At 38.4% G+C, this 17,915-nt stretch overlaps 1 protein-coding gene across 1 annotated transcript in view; it reads right to left on the reverse strand.

Moving 5' to 3' along the window:
* The window catches only part of LOC309627594 (uncharacterized protein), a 694,978-nt gene that overhangs the window by 509,975 nt on the left and 167,088 nt on the right, over window positions 1-17,915 (reverse strand). Inside the window, exon 9 of the mRNA XM_082389733.1 lies at window positions 13,983-14,416. The gene's annotated coding sequence lies outside the window, so the exon portion shown is untranslated. The remainder of the gene's footprint in view (window positions 1-13,982; window positions 14,417-17,915) is intronic.

Raw genomic sequence — 17,915 nt, forward strand, 5'->3', positions numbered from 1 at the left:
TGGAACAAAAACCACATTCACAGGAAGATAGACAAGATGAAAAGGCAGAGGGCTATGTATCAGATGAAGGAACAAGATAATACTCCACAAAAAAACAACTAAATGAAGTGGAGATAGGCAACCTTCCAGGAAAAAAATTCAGAATAATGATAGTGAAGATGATCCAGGACCCTGGAAAAAGAATGGAGGCAAAGATCAAGAAGATGCAAGAAATGTTTAACAAAGACCTAGAAGAATTAAAGAAAAAACAAACAGAGATGCACAATACAATAACTGAAATGAAAACTACACTAGAAGGAATCAATAGAAGAATAACTGAGGCAGAAGAATGGATAAGTGACCTGGAAGACAGAATGATGGAATTCACTGCTGTGGAACAGAATAAAAAAAGAATGAAAAGAAATGAAGACAGACTAAGAGACCTCTGGGACAACATTAAATGCAACAACATTTGCATTATAGGGGCCCCAGAAGGAGAAGAGAGAGAGAAAGGACCCGAGAAAATATTTGAAGAGATTATAGTCGAAAACTTCCCTAACGTGGGGAAGGAAATAGCCACCCAAGTCCAGGAAGCGCAGAGAGTCCCATACAGGATAAACCCAAGGAGAAACATGCCAAGACACATAGTAACCAAATTGGCGAAAATTAAAGACGCAGAAAAATTATTGAAAGCAGCAAGGGAAAAACAACAAATAACATACAAGGGAACTCTCGTAAGGTTAACAGCTGATTTCTCAGCAGAAAGTCTACAGGCCAGAAGGGAGTGGCATGATATACTTAAAGTGATGAAAGGGAGGAACCTACAACCAAGATTACTCTACCCGGCAAGGATCTCATTCAGATTCGATGGAGAAATCAAAAGCTTTACAGACAAGCAAAAGCTAAGAGAATTCAGTACCACCAAACCAGCTCTATAACAAATGCTAAAGGAACTTCTCTAAGTGGGAAACACAAGAGAAGAAAAGGACCTACAAAAACAAACCTGAAACAATTAAGAAAATGCTCATAGGAACATACATATCGATAATTACCTTAAACGTGAATGGATTAAATGCTCCAACAAAAAGACACAGGATTGTTGAATGGATACAAAAACAAGACCAGTCTATATGCTGCCTACAAGAGACCCACTTCAGACCTAGGGACACATACAGACTGAAAGTGAGAGGATGGAAAAGGATATTCCATGCAAATGAAAATCAAAAGAAAGCTGGAGTAGCAATATTCATATCAGTTAAAATAGACCTTAAAATAAAGAATGTTACAAGAGACAAGGAAGGACACTACATAATGATGAAGGGATCAATCCAAGAAGAAGATATAACAATTATAAAAATATATACACCCAACATAGGAGCACTCAATACATAAGGCAACTGCTAACAGCTATAAAAGAGGAAATCGACAGTAACACAATAATAGTGGGGGACTTTAACACCTCACTTACACCAATGGACAGATCATCCAAAATGAAAATAAATAAGGAAACAGAAGCTTTAAATGATACAATAGACCAGATAGATTGAATTGCTATTTATAGGACATTCCAGCCAAAAACAGCAGATTACACTTTCTTCTCAAGTGCGCACGGAACATTCTCCAGGATGGATCACATCTTGGGACACAAATCAAGCCACAGTAAATTTAAGAAAATTGAAATCATATCAAGCATCTTTTCTGATCACAACGCTATGAGACTAGAAATGAATTACAGGGAAAAAAATGTAAAAAACACAAACACATGGGGGCTAAACAATACGTTACTAAATACCTAGGAGATCACTGAAGAAATCAAAGAGGAAATAAAAAAATACCTGGAGACAAATGACAATGAAAACACAGTGATCCAAAACCTATGGGATGCAGCAAAAGCAGTTCTAAGAGGGAAGTTTATAGCTATACAAGCCTACCTCAAGAAACAAGAAAAATCTCAAGTAAACAATCTAATGGTACACCTAAAGGAACTAGAGAAAGAAGAACAAACAAAACCCAAAGTTAGCAGAAGGAAAGAAATCATAAAGATCAATGCAGAAATAAATGAAAGAGAAACAAAGAAAACAATAGCAAAGATCAATAAAAGTAAAAGCTAGTTCTTTGAGAAGATAAACAAAATTGATAAACCATTAGCCAGACTCATCAAGAAAAAGAGGGAGAGGACTCAAATCAATAAAATTAGAAATGAAAAAGGAGAAGTTACAACAGACACCACAGAAATAAAAAGCATCCTAAGAGACTACTACAAGCAACTCTATGCCAATAAAATAGACAACCTGGAAGAAATGGACAAATTCTTAGAAAGGTATAACCTTCCAAGACTGACCCAGGAAGAAATAGAAAATATGAACAGACCAATCACAAGGAATGAAATTGAAACTGTGATTAAAAATCTTCCAACAAACAAAAGTCCAGGACCAGATGGCTTCACAGGGGAATTCTATCAAACATTTAGATAAGAGTTAACACCCATCCTTCTCAAACTCTTCCAAAAAATGGCAGAGGAAGGAACACTCCCAAACTCATTCTATGAGGCCACCATCACCCTGATACCAAAACCAGACAAAGATACTACAAAAAAAGAAAATGACAGACCAATATCACTGATGAATATAGATGCAAAAATCCTCAACAAAATACTAACAAACATAATCCAACAACACATTAAAAGGATCATACACCATGATCAAGTGGGATTTATCCCAGGGATGCAAGGATTCTTCGATATACATAAATCAATCAATGTGATACACCATCTTAACAAATTGAAGAATAAAAACCATATGATCATCTCAATAGATGCAGAAAAAGCTTTTGACAAAATTCAACACCCATTTATGATAAAAACTCTCCAGAAAGTGGGCATAGAGGGACGCTACCTCAACTTAAGAAAGGCCATATACGACAAACCCACAGCAAACATCATTCTCAATGGTGAAAAACTGAAAGCATTTCCTCTAAGATCAGGAACGAGACAAGGATGTCCACTCTCACCACTATTATTCAACATAGTTTTGGAAGTCTTAGCCACGGCAAACAGAGAAGAAAAAGAAATTAAAGGAATACAAATTGGAAAGGAAGAAGTAAAACTGTCACTGTTTGCAGATGACATGATACTATACATAGAGAATCCTAAAGATGCCACCAGAAAACTACTAGAGCTAATCAATGAATTTCGTAAAGTTGCAGGATACCAAATTAATGCACAGAAATCTCTTGCATTCCTATACACTAATGATGAAAAATCTGAAAGAGAAATGAAGGAAACACTCCCATTTACCATTGCAACAAAAAGAATAAAATACCTAGGAATAAACCTACCTAGGGAGACAAAAGACCTGTATGCAGAAAACTATAAGACACTGATGAAAGAAATTAAAGATGATACCAACAGATGGAGAGATATACCAGGTTCTTGGATTGGAAGAATCAATATTGTGAACATGACTATGCTACCCAAAGCAATCTACAGATTCAGTGCAATCCCTATCAAATTACCAATGGCATTTTTTACGGAACTAGAACAGAAAATCTTAAAATTTGTATGGAGACACTAAAGACCCCGAATAGCCAAAGCAGTCTTGAGGGAAAAAAACAGAGCTGGAGGAATTAGACTCCCTGACTTCAGACTATACTACAAAGCTACAGTAATCAAGACAATATGGTACTGGCACAAAAACAGAAATATAGATCAATGGAACAAGATAAAAAGCCCAGAGATAAACCCACGCACCTATGGTCAACTAATCTATGACAAAGGAGGCAAGGATATACAGTGGAGAAAAGACAGTCTCTTCAATAAGTGGTGCTGGGAAAACTGGACAGCTACATGTAAAAGAATGAAATTAGAACACTCCCTAACACCATACACAAAAATAAACTCAAAATGGGTTAGAGACCTAAATGTAAGAGCAGACACTATAAAACTCTTAGAGGAAAATACAGGAAGAACACTCTTTGACATAAATCACAGCAAGATCTTTTTTGATCCACCTCTTAGAGTAATGGGAAAAAAAACAAAAAAAAAAAAAACAAATGGGACCTAATGAAACTTCAAAGCTTTTGCACAGCAAAGGAAACCATAAACAAGATGAAAAGACAACCCTCAGAATGGGAGAAAATATTTGCAAACGAATCAACGGACAAAGGATTAATCTCCAAAATATATAAACAGCTCATGCAGCTCAATATTAAAGAAACAAACAACCCAATCCAAAAAATGGGCAGAAGACCTAAATAGACATTTCTCCAAAGAAGACATACAGATGGCCAAGAAGCACATGAAAAGCTGCTCAACATCACTAATTATTAGAGAAATGCAAATCAAAACTACAATGAGGTATCACCTCACACCAGTTAGAATGGGCATCTTCAGAAAATCTACAAACAACAAATGCTGGAGAGGGTGTGGAGAAAGGGAACCCTCTTGCACTGTTGGTGGGAATGTAAATTGATACAGCCACTATGGAGAACAGTATGGAGGTTCCTTAAAAAACTAAGAATAGAATTACCATATGATCCAGCAATCCCACTACTGGGCATATACCCAGAGAAAACCATATTTCAAAAAGGCACACGCACCCCAATGTTTGTTGCAGCACTCTTTACAATAGCCAGGTCATGGAAGCAACCTAATTGCCCATCGACAGACGAATGGATAAAGAATATGTGGTACATACATACAATGGAATATTACTCAGCCATAAAAAGGAACGAAATTGGGCCATTTGTTGAGACGTGGATGGATCTAGAGACTGTCATACAGAGTGAAGTAAGTCAGAAGGAGAAAAACAAATATCGTATATTAACGCATGTATGTGGAACCTAGAAAAATGGTACAGATGCACCGGTTTTCAGGGCAGATGTTGAGACACAGATGTAGAGAACAAACGTATGGACACCAAGGGGGGAAAGCCAAGGGGGGATGGGGATGGTGGTGTGATGAATTGGGCGATTGGGATTGACATGTACTGATGTGTATAAAGTTGATGACTAATAAGAACCTGCTGTATCAAAAAATAAATTAAATTAAATTAAAAAATTAAAAAAAAAAAAAAAAGTAAAGGCAACCCAAATACCGATCAAAGGATGAATGGGTAAACATAATGTGATGAATCTATACAATGGAATATTGTTCAGCCATGAAAAGGAATGAAGTGCTGATCCGTGCTACAACATGGATGAACCTCAAAAACGTTATGCTAAGTGAAAGAAGCCAGACTATAAAGGCCAAGTATTATATGATTCCACTCATATGAATTATCCAGAATAGGCAAATCCCTAGAGACAAAAAGCTAATTGGTGGTTGCCAGGAGCGGACGGGGAGCAGGGGGAAGAAAGAGTGACTGCTTAATGGGTACAGGGTTTCCTTTTGGGATAAGAAAAATGGTTTGGAACTAGAGACGGGTGGTGGTTGCACAACACGTGAATGTACTAAATTCTACTGAACTGTAAAAAAGAATTTAAAAAATTAGAAAAATAAAAATAAAAGGGAGAAAGCATGTGTAGAGAGAAAAAAAGGATTGGCTTGGGAATTGGGAAACCAGTTCTCTGCCTCTGTCTCCCTATTCACTGTGAGAAATAAATGTGCATTTCTTGAAGTTTATTTCTTCCTCTGAAATCATCTAATTTTCAAATTATTGTCCACTAAAGCAATTAATGGGCTATTCCTAGAAGGGAACTTTGAAAAAAGTTTTATATATCTACACATATTTTGAAGTTCCTTTCACTTATCGAGCACCTATGAAACAAATGTTAATTTGACCTATTGACTTGTTTTAAAATAAGATACTATGTAATAGATTATACATCCATGGTGACCTTCATTCCTGAATATAACTACTTTAATATGCTACAGAAAAAGTTTTCTTTAGCAGCCCAACTTCAACTGCACATTGAAACTAGGGACTTCAATACCATTTAATTTCTCTGATGAAAAGATGATGAACGTGGTGTAAAAATATGATAATAGAGCGTCCATTTCTAGTTGGAAATTTTAACAATCTATTAATAATTAATTTTCCATGGATTTTCCATTTTTCTTTTTCCTAGAAGATATGGTTTCATTTTTTTTCCCAAATAAGTTTCAAAATGTGTCTTTTTCAATACTTTTATATTCTTATAATGCATCTTCCAACAAACTGTCTGCCATGGATTTGTCTAAAATAAAGGATAAAAAATTAAAAACTAACATTTAAAAAAAATTTTATTATGAGTTTACCAAAATGAAACTCCCTTCAAAGAAAACTGTATCCCTCTCCCTCTCTTATTATTTTTTTCTTTTGTGAATATTAAGTAATACACTGGCTGGTACTCCAATAGTTCTACCACAGAATAAATTTAAGTTAAATTCCTGAGGTAGGTTTCATCTGGTACTCCTATTCTAGAGACACCACCATGTGGAAAGATGTTCTAACCTAATAATGTAAACCTGAAGGAAAACACTTGGCTGAACATATATAGCTGGTCTTTAGACAAAGAGTTCAATTGTGCTGTATGAAAGTAATGCCACTAAGCAAAAAAGACAGAGCCCTTTTTAAAGTCCTCATAAGTAACTCTGTTAAGTCTCATATCCAGAGGACTGATATTTACTGAGATTTCCAAATGACATTTAGCAACAATGCTGACTATAAGAAAAGAGACATACCTCAGCAAAATATTTAGGTTGTAAACGTTTAGGGGATTAAAGAGCTTATAAGTGGTCATTAACACAAAGGGATGCATAGCTAAAGAAATAGAAAATGAAGCAGGAACTGTTAATGTTTTTCATAGTCAGCATATAAACCAAAGAATGTGGTTTGTAATTATCATGTATGCATAGATTTGTCTTTAAAGACACTGTGGTAAAGCCAATGTCAAAATAAGCTCAGCGTGCTGGAACAAACACTTCTGTACACCACTAACCTACTAACAAAGGTATCGACCACATTTTGCCTTGAAACTCTTAGTCTGTGCCAAACGAGAGTCATCTTTGAAGATTAAAACTAGGCAGCATTCACCAGTCCAGCTGATGCTCAAAACTAATATTGAGCATGGTGGTTCCTCAAAATATTAAACATAGAATTATCATATGGTTCAGTAATTCTACTTCTGGAATTGGGTTTATACCCAAAAGAATTGAAAACAAGGACTCAAACAGATATTTGTACACCAAAGTTCATGGCAGCATAATTCACAGCAACCAAAAGGTAGAAAGAACCCAAATGTCCATTAAATGGATAAACAGAAAAACGTGGTATACACATACAATGGAATATCATTCAGCCTTAAAGGGGAAGGAAATTCTGACACATGCTGCAACATGGATGAAACTTAAAGACATTATGCTAAGTGAAATAAGAAGCCAGTCACAAAAGGACAGATACTACATGATTTCATTTTTATGAGGTACCTAGAGCAGGCAAATTCATAGAAACAGAAAGTAGAATGGTAGATGCTAGGAACTGGGAGAAAGGAATAGGAGTTGTTGTTTAATGGATACAGAGTTTCAGTTTGGGAAGATGAAAAAGTTCTCAACACAGACGGTGGTGTTAGATGCCAATGATATGAGTGTACTGAATGTCACTGAATAGTACACTTAAAAATTATTAAAATGGTAAATTTTGTTATATATATTTTACCATTGTTTTAATCTTATGTAAGAAATAGCCATATAAAATTTAGAAAATACTGATAAACAAAAAGTTCTCATAATTTTACAAGCCTCATGTAACTACTGTTAACTGTTATTGTAGGAGGAAAAAACCCTAAAACCAATGATTATGCTAAATGTGACAACTATTCACATCCCTCAAGGAAAAACAAAAAGTGGAACAGTTTAAGCAAAACCAAGTTTAAAGGGATCTTAAAACTCATCTTTTACATATGGAAAAAAAGAAATAAAAAAGAGTTCCAGAGGGGTTAAGGAACCTCCTCCAACTTCATAAAACTCAAAATATATCTTGACTCTTATCTAGTACTCATTAACAAAATATCTATTTTATAAATATTTTATCCTACCTGGGAAAAAGCTAACTGAGTCCTAACAAATTAAGTCTATCCATGTAGCCAATGTGTTTCACATTTAAAGCCTTGCTGAATAGATATAAATAGCCCAAGGTTGTAGCACTTTAATAATTAGCAGATAGAAAGGAGGTGGAGAGGACCATTTAGATGACAGCAGATCTTCTATTAGGTATACAAATACCGGAAATGATGTAAATTTCAGTCAAACATTATTGTTACTGCTTTGTGTTTTCATCTCTTTTTTTCCCATATATATAGATTACTCATTGTCATATGGTTTCTTGAAAGCCTGAAAGTTAATCTTTAATGTGGAAAGGAAAATTGGTTAACACACTGAGAGCTTGTGCTGTGGCTCTTAATACTTCATGTGCGCTCACTGCAGTAAGAGGGAAAGAATCCACTTGATCTGGAATATGGCCCCTGGAAATTCAACTTGACTTGAGTTTTAAACAGATATACACATACACACTTCATGTGCACTGTTCAAAATTGAGGTTTATCAAGAGTATATGTCTATTAACCACATGCTAAAAAGAAGAGTTGGTAGGTCTTTAAAATACACATATCTGCATTTATCACACAAACTCGATCCAACTTATTTTTGTCTGTGTGGATTCTTCCATTCACACTTTATATCCCAGAGAAAGGCTAAGTAATTTGTTACTTAAAAACAAAACAAAACAAAAAATCTTGATGACACTTCTTGGTTAGGTCCCAACATTATTAAGGTATGAGAGGACAGCGTAGTAACTGATTCAGGAAGGGAATGTGTTCTCTTCTCAGTGACCCTTGGCCTCATTTGTGACCATGTTTCCTCCTCCCCTGAATGCTTATCATTCCCATGACCCGAGAGGAGAAATGATTCATCTCCTCAAAGATGAACTTTCCAGGGTGTTTATTATTTGGGATTTGGCTGACTCACACATACAGCAGAATTTTTTATGACTCTTCCTTTGATTTCTATTTTATGAGAAGGTTCCCGAGCATGATCTTTTTCACCTCCCATGACTTGTACATGCATTTCCTTAGGAAGAAATGCCCTTCCTCAAACACTACTCTCCTGGTGAGCACCTTCAAGTCCAGGTTAATAAGGAACCTCCTCTGAGAAGCTTTTCAGGCTCCTCACTCCTATCTCTCATTGGATTGATCACACACACTCCTGTGTTGCAGGGGTGTCCTGACACAGACATCAATTGTTCCATTTATTCCACTACATTGCAATGTTCTTATGCTCATAAAAGAAGAAATATGGGCTAATTTTTGTCTCTGTATTATCTGCACCTAAAACAGTGTGAAGTACTAACAGATCCCAACTAATTTTTGTTAAATGTTGATTATTTGAACTCTAAAAAGTAGTCTATTACTTTACCAGAGAAGCTGAGATTTAAATCTAGGTGTGTGTCCAAAGCCAGTATTTCCTCTCCAGCATGCTATCTGTGTATCTGTTCACTAAACCCCATTTCTTCTGCCTTCTGACCACACAGCTAGATTTCATTTCCCAGCCTTATGTAAGTAGAAGTGACATATGCCCCTTCAGGGCCTGGCCCCTCAAAATAAGTTCCTGCCAATCTTCTACCACTATTGCGCCTCTTGTTTGCTGGCTAGATTCAGTAGATCCAATAGAGGGATCTAAGACCCTAGAAAATGGCAGAGCCACCCGATAGAGAAAGCCTAGCGTCCCAAGTCAGCATGTGAAGGAGACCAGGAACACCCAAGTAGAACTATTATGTGAGCAACAAATAATTTCATATGGGTGTAAGCTCCTAAAATTTTTGAGGCTTTTTTCAGCAGCTTGCCTATCCTGATTAATACACTTCCAGAATTGTAATTTTCATACCTTTTTTGTTTTCATTTTTAAAAGCTATGTGTACACTGTAGAAATTTAAAGATATAAAAAGAATAGAGAAGAAAAATAGTTCTCATCACTCAGAGATAAACCCTGTTTTATTTTTCTTATATATCTTCCCAGTCTTCTTTCGGGGAGTGGGGGAGTGGGGCAGTGGGAGGTATAGATATAATAAAGAGAGCAAAGAGATGTTATTTAAAAGATGGAAGCAGAGGTTTTCTTGAAGAGGACTTTTCATTTTGTTCCTTAATGGATTCTTTTATTGTGAAGTGATGGGCCCCAGGGCTTAGTATGGAAAGCAGAAAAATGATTAAATTAGATCGCTTTGCGTAATAAGTAAAAGGATTTTGAGATTCCCTGGGCCATGCAGGAGCTTAAGAGAAGAGTGACGGAGCCAAGAGGAGGAGAAAGGAAAGGAGGCTGGTGAGGAAGAGAAAGGTTCCATCAGGACAGGAGAAGGCTAGGACCTGGACCTGGGAGAGCAATACCAATGAGAACTTCCCAGCACTGGGAATTCCCGAAACACATTTAAGAATAAGAGTGTCTATTATTTGGTCCTAACATTGTTGCCATGGGGTGTCCTGCTGGCCCATGATGCAAACCCCTTGCCATTTATACCCCTGAGTGTTTAATAAAGTCGCATCTATATGAATGTTTATATGAGTTGTGTTTTAAGAAAGAAAATCAAGGGAAATGGCAAGAAGTGAGACGTAATAGAAATTACAATCTCAGAGGAGGCAGGATGTCAGAGAAAGAGATGACGAGGAAAAACTTGGCACTGGGGACTTCCTTGGTGGCGCAGTGGTTAAGAATCCACCTGCCAATGCAGGGGACACGGGTTTGAGCCCTGGTCCGGAAAGATCCCACATGCCGCAGAACAACTAAGCCCGTGCGCCACAACTACTGAGTCTACGGTCTAGAGCCCGCAAGCCACAACTACTGAGCCCTTGTGCCACAGCTACTGAAGCCCACGGGCCTAGAGCCCATGCCCTGCAACACGAGAAGCCACTGCAATGAGAAGCCCATGCACCGCAACGAAGAGTAGCCCCCGCTCGCCACAACTAGAGAAAGCCCACGCACAGCAACAAAGACCCAACGCAGCCAAAAATAATTAATTAAGTAAGTAATTGGTTTAAAAAAACTTGGGACTGCTTCATCAAATAACATGTCATGTACCTTTGCCCAATCTTTAATGTCTCTGAAAATATGCTTTTTAATGGCTGCCTGCCATTCCAGTGTATGAACGCACCATCACTTACTTAACCTTTCCCTATTTGGTACATTTAGATCGTTTCCAGTTTTCCACTGTTAAACATACTTCGTCACGAAACACACGCATATATAAAATCTGGGTCCAGATTTTCTGGTTTAGCCAAGGTTTTGTTTGTTGTAATGAACAAAAAGTCACTCAGATCTGATTAAGTAGAGAAGTGCAACTTAATATAAGGATCCAGCATTACTGCACAAAACCCACAAGCTCATGTATTCAGTCTCATGAGGAACCGGTACAGGAGGTGCTGTAAAATCACCAGAAATTGCCATCTCATTGCTTCTTTCAGAGGATACCCATTTTCTCTGCCTCTACACATGTGTCTGAGAGACAGAATTTACAATTGATGTTCATCTTAAATAATGTATAAAAGATACACAGTAGGTTCTAATAGCAATCTCCAATTCCTTCTAAGAAACTTCTAGATGTCATGTAACTAATGTGAGTAGGCTACTTTCCTTGCCTGTCCTGTATCCTATACTTATGTCTCTTTTTCTCATGTGTATTCTTATTTCATGTGTTTGCAATGGGAGTCCTGTTTCTCACTTCAGGGCCAAGAGGCCCTGAAGTCTTATTCATTCATTCACTGTTTATCAGCTCCAGAAATGGCTACTTAATACTTCCAACCCATCTGTCTCTCTCACTTGAGGGCTCTGTCCCTGTGGAATGACTGCTACATTCTCTCTGCAAAAGGAGCCTTCTTCAGTATGAGTGGTGGGGCAGTGACAGGGGTCTGTGTCTCCTCCATAACCTCAGTCAACTTCTGCTGTCTTTGTGTCCACATTGGCATCTAATGTCTGGCAGGCTCTTGACTTCATCCCTGTTCACTACTATGGTTTTCCATTTGTGGTCCATGGAGGTGTTTACCTTGTTTTTGAGTTGGTAAGGTCCTCACAGATATCTGCTTATAAAGATTATCTATCATTGCTCTTTGAAGCAGAGAGTATGTGTTCTTAGCCTGGAAGTCCTCTTTGCTTAATTCTTCTCATCCTTGTACGTATTGACTTTCTCTCCTCAAGCACTATGACATGGAGTCTTCCCCCAGTGTCCAGAGAAGGAGGGCATGGGCTGGGCAGATACCACAAAAGATATCTATACACATCCTTAGGATAAATTCTTAGAAGTGGAATTTTTGTTTGAAAGGTATGACACTTATAGCTTTTGATATGTATTGTAAAACCACCCTTTAGAATGGTTAAATCAAGTTATGCTTCTACTAGCAGTATGAGAGAGCAGCCAGCCCTAGGCATTCTCAGGAGCTGTAATTGAAATTGGCATTTTTTCAACATTACTTCTTCTAATGAGGTCAAAATCTTGCATTACCTTTCCCTTTCATCAGGGTCATACTTCAGGGAAAGCCACACTGAGATAATAGTTTGGCACTTCCTGGATGGGGATCACAGAGTTCTCTTCCTGTCACTTTGCATCTTTGGACTACCTTCACATTCTTGCATAAACACAACTGGGCATATGGGACGTATAATATTGTGATTTATAATAAGAAATATGTATTTGATCTTTGTTTCTGTTTCTGGCATAGAACTCCTAAAACTCTTGGAATTTCCCAAATGATAAAAGTCATAAAAGTGTTTTGATATTCACAACAAACCCCTTTTAACCACACCTGAATTTATGTTAATGAGGTGGCTTTTGGAAAGCACCTAAGGATGGGGGCCGGTTGTCAGGAGAACCAACCATGTGATCAGAGGGTTGGAACTTTCAGTCCCACCCCCTGACCTTAAAGGGGAGAAGGGCTGGAGGTTGAATCAACTGCCAACACCACTGATTTGATCAATCGTGCCTATGTAATGAAGACTCCATAAAAACACAATAGGACTGGGTTCAGAGAGATTCTGGGTTGGTAAGCATGTAGAGATTTGGGGAGAATGGCAAACCCACAGAGCATGGAAGTTCCACGCCCCTTCCCACATACCTTGCCCTATACATCTCTTCTATCTGGCTATCCCTGAGTTATGTCCTATTATAATAAACTGGTAATATAGTAGTAAAAGGTTTCTCTGAGTTCTGTGAGCCACTCTAGCCTATTAATAGAACTCAAGGAGTGTGTCATGGGAACTTCAGATCTATAGCTGGTCGATCAGAAGCACAGGTGAAAACTTGAACTTGTGATTGGCATCTGAAGTGGAAGCAGTGGGCAGTCTTGTGAGACTGAGCCCTTAACCTGTGGGATTGGATGCTATCTCCAGGTAGATGGTGTCAGAGTTGAATTAATTACTTGGTGGTGTTGGAAAAAACATATACCAAAGAATGCATAGTTATTATTACATAGAATCTGTGGACTAAGCATTAGTAGTTTAGTACAAATTTTACCAGAATATATGATGCTAGATCCAGGTCACATAACTTTCTAAAGGCATATAGGCATATGCTTATAAATTTTTATTATTCATAATTTCTAGACTAAGCTTTCTAAAGGCTATGTTTACAACCATCCAAAGCAATTATGCTGGAATTTTAGGAGATTTTATTGAGTATAAGACACTGCCTCTGGCATTTCCTCCAACCTGGCTGGGTCTCTTCCTGGAGGGCATGGCCAAGTAACCCCACATTTGACCCTAAGGAACTGGGAAGTTAGGCTCACTAAGCATACCCAGCTGATAACTCCTGTTTTGTTTTGTTTTGGTTTTGGTTTGTTGTTTGTTTTTTTTCCTGAGCATGTGTTCTTTGCATTTTTCTCAATAAATCATAATTTTATACGACTTAGGGTCAAAGGGCTCACTTCCACCGAGCTCCATGGGACCACCATAGTACTTTTACACACATTGTCTCACCAAATCCTCATAATAACACTTGAATAGATATTATTATTCTTCCCATTTCACAAATGAGAAAACTCAGGGTGCTTACCTTATAAAAACAACCAACATAAATTATGTAGTACAAGTTTGTTGTTTCTGCCTTCAGGCTCAGTTTGCTCGTTTGCAGTATTTGCATCTGGATTTTGTTTTGCAGCAAGTTCTTGTCAGTCCATGGAATGCAAGTGGTGTAGACTCCACATCACCTTTGGGGGTGTCCACGTGACTCAGACAGGCCACTCCGCTGTCTTCTGGACGCAGAGAATGTTTCAGGGATGGACACCATCAGGAAGGAGTAACTTCCTCCTCACTCTTGACAGTTCCCTTGTGTCTTAAGGACATTCAAATATTGTAACCAGCCCTCTTTTCCCCCTTTCCTCACTCCAACCAAGGAGAGGTGAAGAGACTTACCTGATTGTTACAGGTGGGAAGAGAACACTGGACATGTTCATCTCCACAATTCCAGGTATTCTCTTAAGAGCTGGTCTGTGAAAACAAGGGGTCTGCTTTGCCTCCCAAGGGACAGGCTGAGCCCTTACAGGGGGGAAAAAGGTTGCAAGAAAGGCTTGGGCCAATTTACTATTGTCATGGCCTGGTGGCTAATCTGCAATAGTCTCGGGTTCAGTTGTTAAACCAATTTTGCTCTCACACTAAGATAAACTTCTATTGCTGAAATGATTTTTCACCAGCAATAAGGGTGGTGTTTTGTTTCTCTGCCTTATTGAACCAAACAGGTTCAATCAGAGCTAGTCCCCAAGCTTTTCTAGGGATGATGGGGAGGAGAGGAGGGAGGCATGCTCTTTTCCCCTGGACTTGGATGGGGGAGGATGTGAGCCTATATGGCTACCAGAGGAACGCAGAGTTAAGTCAAGGGTAGAAGCCAGGTCCTGCTGACATCGGGTGACTTCCTGAAACCAGTTATTCCTGAAGACAACTCTATAATTTAGACTTCTAGATTAATGACCCAATAAATTCCCTTTTTTTGCTTAAGCTGATATGAGTTGGATTTTCAGTCACTTCCAACAGAAAGAGTCCATATACAGGAATTAGCAAAAGTATGTTAAGTAAGAAGGCATAGATAAATGCTACTGGAGTTTGGAGAAGGAAGTTCAGGCTGAGATGAACTTCCTAGAGAAGCTCTTAGTTCAGATCAGTTAAAGACACAATCATTGATCACTACCATATGTTAAGATATAAAAATGAATAAAGTCTCTATCCTCGAGTTATTTACTGTTATTTAGTGGGGGAAGATGTGCATGTAAATGATCATTTCCATGTGAGGTGGCAGGTGTGACAGCAGAGACCTACTCACACTGTGATATGAGACATAAAAAGAGAGCATCCTGCAGGGGGCTGGAGTGGGGACTTGTCAGAAGCTGACATCTGAACTGTTTCCTGAAAGGTGAATAAGGATTACCGGTGAGAAGATGGCAGGATAGCGTTTTCCAGACAAAGGGAAATAAAGTTGCTTAGACAGAGAAGTATAAAATAATATGATGTTAGAGGAGGGAAGCGTGCTGACCTAGGCTTCTTGAACATTGAAGGATGCAGAGGAAGAGGGAAGCATGTGGTCACATATCTGGAGCATATGATTCATACAGGGAAGAGTGGCGACACACTGGAAAGGTAGGTTGTCAGCAGACTTTAAGAGGGGCAATGGAACTTGACCCTATAATAAGTGATGCAATAAAACTGAAGTAGGGCTTTTAGCAGGGAATCACACGATAAAAGCAATGTTTTAGAAAAATAATGTGGCAACATTCTACAGCATGGACTGGATGCTGAAATACCAGTTAGAAGATGTTCGTCCAGTTGAGAGACGAGTGCCGTTGAGAAGAACTGAACTGTAGTGGGAAATGAAATGGAAGTGCGTGGAAGAAGGAAGCTAACTATCAGTATTTGCTCCAATCTTATAAAATTGGCTTAAAAGTCAGTATTATGAAGAAATTTTTCATCTCTGTCTGTATGAGGATTATGTATGAGTATATTTTTTTCTATATAGTTTGTAGATTCTCAAAGGAAGAGACTAGGGTTCTTTGTGATTCTGTTGACACATAGTAGGCATTTAATCAATATTATAGACTAATTGAATTGTCAAATCGAGTTTTGCCTGTTTTATTATTTTTTATCTTCTTCAAATATATGCCTGTGTTTAATTGACAAGTTTATATTATTTGCACTGTTATTGGAAAATGAGTTCAACTGGGCACTGGTCCAGGAGAGAGAATACACGGTGATTCCTCTATTGTTTACTAAAGAACCATGCGAAGATATTTAATCCCATTTACCTGCTAAAGTCTCCCAAGGTGAAAAATGAGAATGTTGTTTTACAAAACATCTGGAGACTTTAGGTTAAAAAGGCTAAGGAGGAATAAAGAAAAAAAAAAAACAAAACACAGTCCTTGTCCTCAAGAAATGCACAAAAGGGAAATAAAGACAGGAATAACTATTATACAAATCATTTTCTTAAACTTAATATTCAGACATATCCTAAGCCCATGGAATTTTAAGGTTTTTGGAGAAGACCTATAATTTAATAAATCAATAAGGTGCTGAAGGCTTCGTTGGTGGCGCAGTGGTTAAGAATCCGCCTGCCAATGCAGGGGACATGGGTTCGATCCCTGGCCTGGGAGGATCCTACATGCTGCGGAGCAGCTGGGCCTGCGCGCCGCAGCTGCTGAGCCTGCACTCTAGAGCCCATGCCCTGCAACGAGAGAAGCCACAACAACGAGAAGCCCACGCACCGCAATGAAGAGTAGCCCTCGCTTGGCTTGCCTCAACTAGAGGAAGCCCGTGCACAGCAACGAAGACCCCACACAGCCAAAAATAAAAACAAATAAATTAATTAATTTAAAATAAAAGATGCTGCTCACAAGCATATCTTCTTTTACCTCATTTCTTTTTTTTTTTTTATCAGGAGGCCTGATTAAAAGCAAATCAGTATAGGGGGGATAAAAAAGGGAAGCACTTGTACCACTATCATTAACTGCAACACTGATCACTGAAGCCAAACCCTTGGCCTTGCTGCCAATAAAGCTCTGAGTGCTCCTGACCTCCTGGCATATGTCTTGTCGATTAATGCAGTTCATGGATGGATTGCCACTTCAGCTGATGTCTTGAGTTTCTGCAGCTGATAGAGCAGTGGTTCTCAAACTTTAATGGATAGAAGATACTCAGCTGTACTATTTGTTTTACTGGTTGCAGACTGTACCCCCAGAGATTCTGAGTCAATAAATCTGGGGTAGGAATCTTTCATTGATCACACACCCTAGATGATTCTGAGGCAGGAAGGGCTCCATGTACCTTGTTTTAAAAATAACTTGCTATCTTACTATGTTGTAAATATCTGGATTCAGGCTGTGAATCTGACAATGTGATATGGGCTCTAATTGGGGAATAGTGGCACAGATGAGAGACTAATTTTGCTCAGTGAAAAGGAAAGGCAAGAGGAGGGTAAGAGAGACCCCCAAATATTTGACCTGGTATTTAAAAGATAAGAAGAAATTTTACAGCTAGGAAGGGGCAAGAAGAGAAAGAATGAGGAGGGAGGAAAGTGCATACAGAAGAATGACAAGTAGATATAGCAAAATACGAGACTATCCTGTGGGCTTGTGGTTCCCAAATACAACAGCTGCACCAGAAATCTCCTAAGATATTTATCAAAATGCAGACTCCCAGAGCCTCCAACAGACTGACTCAATCGAATCTCTTAGGCAAAGACCTGGGTATCTGGACTTGTAACAAAGGCCCCCAGACATTCCGATAAGCAGACAGCATGGGAACTATTGGTAGACCAAGAACTGGTCCAACCTGAGACTCTAGGTCCTTAAGAGGATAGAGCATCTGAGAGTTAATGTCAGGAAATATCCAGCCAGGGGATAAAAATATAGCCAAGAAGAAATTCCAAAGCCAGTAATAGGTCAGTGAGAAATTTTCCACAGAGAAAGGGATAGATTACAATGATGGGAGTTAGGTAAATGAGCTG

Source organism: Balaenoptera borealis (genome assembly GCF_965194805.1).
Source record: "Balaenoptera borealis genome assembly, chromosome: 4".
NCBI lineage: Eukaryota > Metazoa > Chordata > Mammalia > Artiodactyla > Balaenopteridae > Balaenoptera > Balaenoptera borealis.